The following is a 7,275-nucleotide window of genomic DNA, read 5'->3' as shown; positions in this document are numbered from 1 at the left end:
TTTTTTATGTTGTCATTCATTAGCTAATATCTCAAACCATTATATTCACTACAGCAAGATTCATTTGCTAGAAAAGTGGATAGAAATCTGTATTTCAGATAGTCTTCTGGGGCTGGCCAGTTTGCTCAGGTGGTTAGAGCGTGGTGTTATAACACCAAGGTGTACGGTTTCTGATCCCTGTATAGCCAGCTGCCAAAAAAGAAAAACAAATAGTCTTCTTTATAGTTTCTAATTCTTTTAGTTGACTTCTTGTTCGATATCATTAAACTATCATTTTTATCACATATTTTGGCTGAGATTGTACTGGAAATAGGAAAAGAATTAGTTCTGTATTTTGTTGTTGTTACTTTTGCTTTTATTATTGATCTTCTCAATCCTCGTCTTTTTTGCATGACTGTTTTAAAATCATGAGCTTATTGTTTTAGGCCTGGTTCTCCTGAAGCGGAGCTTGAGATAGGGATTCTTATGCCAATGATTTTTTGAGAGAGCGATCTCAGATGAAACCTGTAAGGGAGTGAGGGAAATAGAATAGGACAGAGGAAGAGGCTAGGTAAAGATGTGGGCTCAGCTGAAGTGTATCCTCAGTTTGATCCCACAAGGAGCTCGGGAGTGTGTATGGCACCACGGACTTGTCTCACCTTGAAGCAAGGAAGCAAGCCTTTTGTACTCCCTTATCATGCAGTCATTGGCTACAGGCCACCCAGGGTCATGTAGGAAGGTGGTGGTAGTGCGTAACCTTCTTGATTAGGTAGCTTCCACCACTTAAGGTCAATTCCCCCAAGCAGAAGGATACAAGTATGAGCTGTCAGCAGCCAAGAGTCCAGCATGTGGGGATGGGAGCAATGACCAGTAAGTGGAATCTGGGCAGGGTACCAACACCCATTTTGTGAGGTTAGTTTAGTTAAAGCTAGATGGTGTAAGTGGTAAATATTTTACTTAACCATGTGTCATAACATGCTGAAAACGAATAAGCAAGCCAGGGTGACATTCACGGAATTCCTTCTCTTGTCCCTGGATACTGCCCTCTTATGTAACCATTGGACCTACTTTCTGACAGGTAAAGATGCAAGTGTCAATCCACACACTAAATATTAGTAAAAGTTAATTTTCTGTTATTAGATTGTTTTAAAAAAAATTAGGACTGCCTTGTTAGCTCAATTGGTTAGACTGTGGTGCTGATAAAAAGAGAAATTTAAATATAAGTTCTAACATTTTCTACCTGAACTTCAGTGAGTCATCTTGCAAATTCCATTTTGGAGATCACTGCACAGTCGTTAATGCCCAGGAAGCACGGGCCTATACAACATGCAAAACGGAAAAAGCTGGTCTTCTATATCCTTCCACCTTCCCTTTCCGTGTTGTTTCCTTATGTGGGTACCCAATGTCTTCACATCATATATGTATATATATTTTCAGGCTTGCCAAAATCTCCCATTTTATGGCATTGTCTTCCTATATAAAAAGTTTCTACAAATCAGTAAAACCAATAATCCAATAGAGAAATGAGCAAGAAATTGGTCACTGAAATGGAAAAACACTCATGATAATAGAAATGCAAATCAAAACTATGATACAATACCATTATTTCATTTATCAGATGACAAAGATAAAATAATTTCATAATATGTTGTGCTGGATGGTTTGGAGAAATAGATATTTTATGGAGGTCAAGTCTGGCAGTGTAAAGCTACACAACTATGCCAATTGTCAGGTTAGGGCTCAGACCTTTCAAACCCATTGTACAGACTGGGCCCAGACCCCTCACACGCCAGGCTGGGTCAACAGACCCCTCTACATGCAGGTCCATGCTAGGTAACTGGGAAAGATCCTGGGAGCCATTAGCAGATGACATGAGCTCGGTCCTCAGCAGCAGCAGCTTACAGTAGCCTCCAGCAATAGTAGCAGCCTCCTGTGGGCCCCCGACCGGGCATCCCCAGGGCGAGGGAGCACTGTGGATCAGAGCCACTTGTCCTTTATACTTAAGTCCATAACCCAGGACACCTGGGTGCACATGTGCAATTACATTAGACAATAAAGGCTGGACGCATGTGCATATTTACATCAAATGCTTGCAAAGATTCTGAACATCTGAGGGGCCCTGACCATTTTCCTATATTTTCCCAACAATCCACACCTTCAGGGTCCCTCGCTGTACACGTTCAGAATCTTCCACAATGTTCCCTTAGTGAGGATAAATGACCCTTAAATTCACATATTATACATTCCATCCCAATAGTCAGCACCAACTAAAAAGTCCAAAGTCTTGTCTGAGACTAAAGGCAAAACTCCTTTCAGTTGTGAACCTGCAGAAATCAAAACCAAGTTTGTCTACTTTCAAGATACAGTGAGAGTGGGTACATATTCCCATTCCAAAAGGGAAGAATAGAAAGGAAAAACATTCCAAAAGGGAAGAACAAAACCAAGTTTGTCTACTTTCAAGATACAGTGAGAGTGGGTACATATTCCCATTCCAAAAGGGAAGAATAGAAAGGAAAAACAGGCCCCAAACAAATCTGAAACCCAAACAGGGCAAACATTAAGCACAGTGGGGCATCTGGACCTCAAAAGTATTGGGCAGCCTGGCTCCTGCAGCTCCATCACGTGCAACCCATTGAGCTGCCCTGGTGCCTGGGCTTTTCCAAGCTGTTGTTTCATGCTGCCAGCAGCCCCACAGTTCTGGGCTCCTGGGGGGCGGTCCTGCCATTCTGGCTCCACTAGACATTTCCCCAGTGGGGACTTTCTGTTGGGGCTCTGACTCCACATTTCTGCTCCACAGTGCTCCTTAGATGACCTCTGCAGTGGCTCCACCCTGCAGCAGGTCTGAGTCCCCTGGCTTTTTCATACATCTTCCAAAATCTGGGTGGAGGCTGCCACACCTCCACTGCTCTCAAGTTCCACCAGCCTGTAGCTTTAACATAACGCAGCCGGCTTTATGCTTTCCAGAGCTGCTGCGTGAACCACACTTGGGGCCACCTGAAGCAGGGATGCTCCAGCCAGACTAGCTGGAGTGTGGGGAGCAGTTTCCTGAGAGCAGCGATGCCTCAGATCTGCCCTCTTGAAAAACTCAGTTCTCCTAGGCCTCAGGGTCTGGGAAGGGAGGGGCACTCTCCCAAATTTCTGAAATGCCCTCAGGGCCTTTTCTCATTGTTTTGGCTATTAGCATCTAGCTGCCCCATCCCTGGCTCTTGAGCCACTTGAATCAGCTTGGCTTTCACTGGCTATTCACTCACAGTCTCAGGCAGTTCTGCAGTGTTTGCCTACACAGTTCGAACAGCTGCATTTGCCCATTCCATCAAGGAGTAGCTGCCCTGCCCTTGTGCTTATCTGCAGCTATCCTGCCACAGAGACAGGCTCATAGTAACAGAGGCTAACTTTTCCACCTTTTCACCAGCTGAAGACATACTTGAAATTCTGCAGGGGGACCTGACCTTGGGTTGTCTCCCCATCTGCATGTGGCACTCTTTTCTTGGGTTTATACGGCACCCATTGAGCCATCAGGTTTAAGTGGCACCCTCTGAGCCATTTGCCTTTGGACAAACACGACATGCATTTACTGCATCATTTCCAGAGCATGTTACACCATCCACCCCTAAGTCCCGTAGCTGCAGCAGCCAGGGGCTCCGTGTTTCTGCTGCTTTACTGTTTCCCCAAGCCCACCAATTTGACCTGGGTATACAGGACATAAAGTAGTGAATTGGGTCACCTGTGGGTTGCCTACTGGTCCGCCCAGTCCCATAAGCTGCTTGTGCTTCACTTTCTGATAAGCAGGTCATTCTAGGAGATGCACAGTCTCCCCCAACTCACCATTAGGTTTGTCATTGTCCCAGTGTTAGAAGCAGGAGTGATCTGTTGCTGTACTTCAGCCACCAGGGCATGTATCTGCACTTCCAACCTGTCTTCTTTCTGCTGCAAGTCTTGACAACATGCCGCTTCATGGTGTTTCTGGTCCATGTTGGCTCACAGTACAGTGAGCAATAGCCAGACCCCAGTTAACAGGAAAGCAGCCACCAGGCACCACATACCCAAGAGTAGCCACATTTCCTCCCCCTCCCAAGGGGACTTCTGCTTCTTTACCTTCTTGGCATCCTGTTTGTGATGCCACTTGCCAGGCTCTTTTACCTGCCCAGAATCCTGCCATGACTATGCAAATTGTAAAGCTATGCAACTATGCCAATTGTCGAGTTAGGGCTCAAACCCTCCAAACCCATTGCACAGACTTGGTCACCAGACCCCTCACATGCCAGGCTGGATCACCAGACCCCTCTATACTAGGTCCATGCTAGGTAATTGGGAAAGATCCTGGGAGCCATTGGCAGATGACACTTGCTCAGTCCTCAGCAACAGCTTGCAGCAGCAGAAGCTTATAGCACCCTCCAGCAGCAGTAGTGGCTTCCCTGTGAGCCCTCCCAGGGGCATCCCCAGGGCAGGGGGTCCTACGGGTCAGAGCCACTCATCCTTTATACTTAAGTCTATAACCCAGGACACCTGGGTGCACATGCACAATTACATTAGACAATAACCAAGGAACACCTGGGCACATGTGCATATTTACATCAAATACTTGGCAAGATTCTGAATGTCTGAGGGACTCTGACCATTTTCCTAACAGGCAGTAGCTATCAAAATGTAAAATGCATATCCCTTTGACCCAACAATTCTGTTTCTAATAATTTAGGAAGTGGTATAATGTGTATGTATATGCATAAAGATGCATGAACAAGGGTATGTTTGCAGCATTTTTGTAATAACAGATTAAACAATTATGCTATGTCCACGAGAAGCAGCATTACAAAAGAATGCATGCTTTTTATATGTAACAAATCTCTAATGTATATTGTTAATTGAAGAAAAGCAAAGTGCAAAATAGTCTGTTGTATGCCACGTGCATACTCTTAGACATAGAATATTTCTGGCAGGAAAGACAAAGTGGTAATGCTGGTTTTCTCCTGCAGGAAATCTGGGTGGCTGAGGGACAGGGGTAGAAGGGAGGTTTTCTTTTCACATATACCTTTTGAACCATGTGCTTGCAGTACATTTTTTTTTTCTTTTTAGGAATCATTTAAAAAAAATAACCGACAAGTGTTCCATGCCCTTTCTATTAATTCTCACTGGTGTTTGGAAGGGACAACTAGATCCTACTGGAGAGTTAAATAACTGATTATGTCAAGCAAATGGATTATCAAAATGTGGACCAAGGTCCCTGGGGGTCCCCAATACCCATTCAAGGAGTCTGAAAATTCCTCTCTTTTCCTGCTCCGTACATGGCCAGATTTTCTTCGAATACTTAAATCAAAACAACATATCACAATAGATTGAATGCAGAGACAGCTATGAGAAGCCAGGTTTCTTCTATATGTGCCTTAGATTGAATGTGTGCCCAAAACTTGTCCCCAACTGTCACAATTTTAAGAGGGTGGGAAATCCTAGTATGCACTTGAAGAGGTGATTAGATTCTGAGGACCATATCCTAATGATGGATTAATAACTGTGGTCATGTGTGTGATTCTGAGGGCTTAAAAGGAGAGCACATGAGAGTCTCTCTCTCTCTGCACCGCCTTTCTCCCATGTGAGACTCCTGTATTACTGCTAAGGAATACCCTCACTAGATGTGTTCCTTTGGACTTCCCAGCTTTGGAAACTGTAAGCAGTAAATTCTTTCTCATAAATTATCCAGTTCCAGGTATTTTGTTATAAGCAACAGAAATGGACTAATACAGAAATTGGCACTAGAGAAGTGGGGTGTTGCTTATAACAGACACTTGAAAATGTGGAAACAGCTTTGGAACTGTGTGTTGAAGCTGGAAGAATTTGAAGGAGCAAGCTAGAAAAAGTCTAGATGCTGGTGGGAGTTTAGAAGGCAAGAAAACCAGGGAATGTTTAAAATGGTTTAGAGACTGGTTAAATTGCGGTGAACAGAATGCTGATAGAAATATGGACAGTAAAGGCCATTCTGAGAAGATCTCGGATGTAAATGAAAAGGGACTTATTGGAAAAGGGACTATGAAATGGCAAAGAACATGGCTGCATTCTGTTCATGCCCAAAAGTTTTATGGAACTTGGAACTTCAAGGTGCTTACCCAGGGTATTTGGCAGAAGAAATTTCTAAGCAGAAAAGCATTAAGGAAGCTGCATGGCTACTTGCAATAGCTTATGATGAGTTATGGCAGAAATTTCATTTTCTCATAAATTACCCAGTTCCAGGTAGTTTGTTTTAAGCAACAGAAATGAACTAATGCAATATGCCAGACACTTAGGAGATTTGCAAATACATGAAACAGAACAATTCTTCTTATTCCCTATTTTTTCTTTGTTTCAGAAAATATATTCTTCATAAAATGTTATTCATGTTAACATGAAATGGGTTTAATATGGTTACTTAAAAGAGGTAAATACGTATTTAAATTTTTAAATTTTATTTTTCTAATATGTAAGTATTGTTAGACATACCCACATAAACAAAAGCTCTGTGGGATCCTCAATAATTTTTAAGAGTGTAGAGGGGTCCAGAGACCAAAAAGTTTGAGAAACACTTGTCTAGAATGTTCTCTTCATTCACATTCTCTCTCTTGCAGCATTGTCATGTTCTCCATCTTGCACATGGAGATTTATGTACCTGTATTATTCCCTCTATTTGAAAAGAGGGGCTCTATATTCTCTGCACTACTTAGTAGTGCTTTGCATGTAATAGAGGCTCAATAAATATTTGTTGAATTAAAATAATGAATATTGCTCTTCCAGTTTTCTTCCAAACCTGCTTCCCTTTTCAAATTTATCTTTGCTTGACTCCGCTGCTCTTTCTAGATAGCCATTGCCTTATCTTTTTCCTTTCATTGCCACAACTTCTCAGGTGCATAGTCTTCACTTAGCTCCATGCCGACTGTAGTGATTAATCCAGCGTGCAGACTTCAGTAAGGAAACAGGCCGGGAATTCAGTTTTGCATCCTGCTAACTTGCACACTAAGCTTCCTCAAGTATTGGTATTGTCATGTCATTCTTGCACAAGAGCTACAGAGTTTCTGATTACCACCTCAGGTAGAAACACCTCTGCCAGTTTTCATGCTCACAACTTCATCCCACATGCCAACCTTATCTCCCATTAACCCCGCAACATCCCTTCTCTGTAGTCATGCTGATAGCCTCACTGGTTCCCACCTGCTCTTTCCCAATGATATACTTTTTGCACTGGCCATTCCCACCACCTGGCTAGATGTTATCCATCCTGTAATCTCAATTCAGGTCCCATAGTCTTCATTAAATCTTCTTGAATTGCCTTTT

The 7,275-nt window shown here is 43.0% G+C and overlaps 1 pseudogene; it reads right to left on the bottom strand.

Annotated features, from left to right (window-relative positions):
• Window positions 1-3,951, bottom strand: part of LOC103593549 — a 7,174-nt pseudogene extending 3,223 nt beyond the window's left edge.
• Between the last annotated feature and the right edge of the window lie 3,324 nt (window positions 3,952-7,275).

The sequence above is a fragment of the Galeopterus variegatus genome, unplaced genomic scaffold, assembly GCF_000696425.1.
Source record: "Galeopterus variegatus unplaced genomic scaffold, G_variegatus-3.0.2 Scaffold1366, whole genome shotgun sequence".
In the NCBI taxonomy this organism is placed as follows: Eukaryota; Metazoa; Chordata; class Mammalia; order Dermoptera; family Cynocephalidae; genus Galeopterus; species Galeopterus variegatus.
Note: the sequence above shows the minus strand (reverse complement) of the source record. Positions and strands in the feature narration are given on the sequence as shown.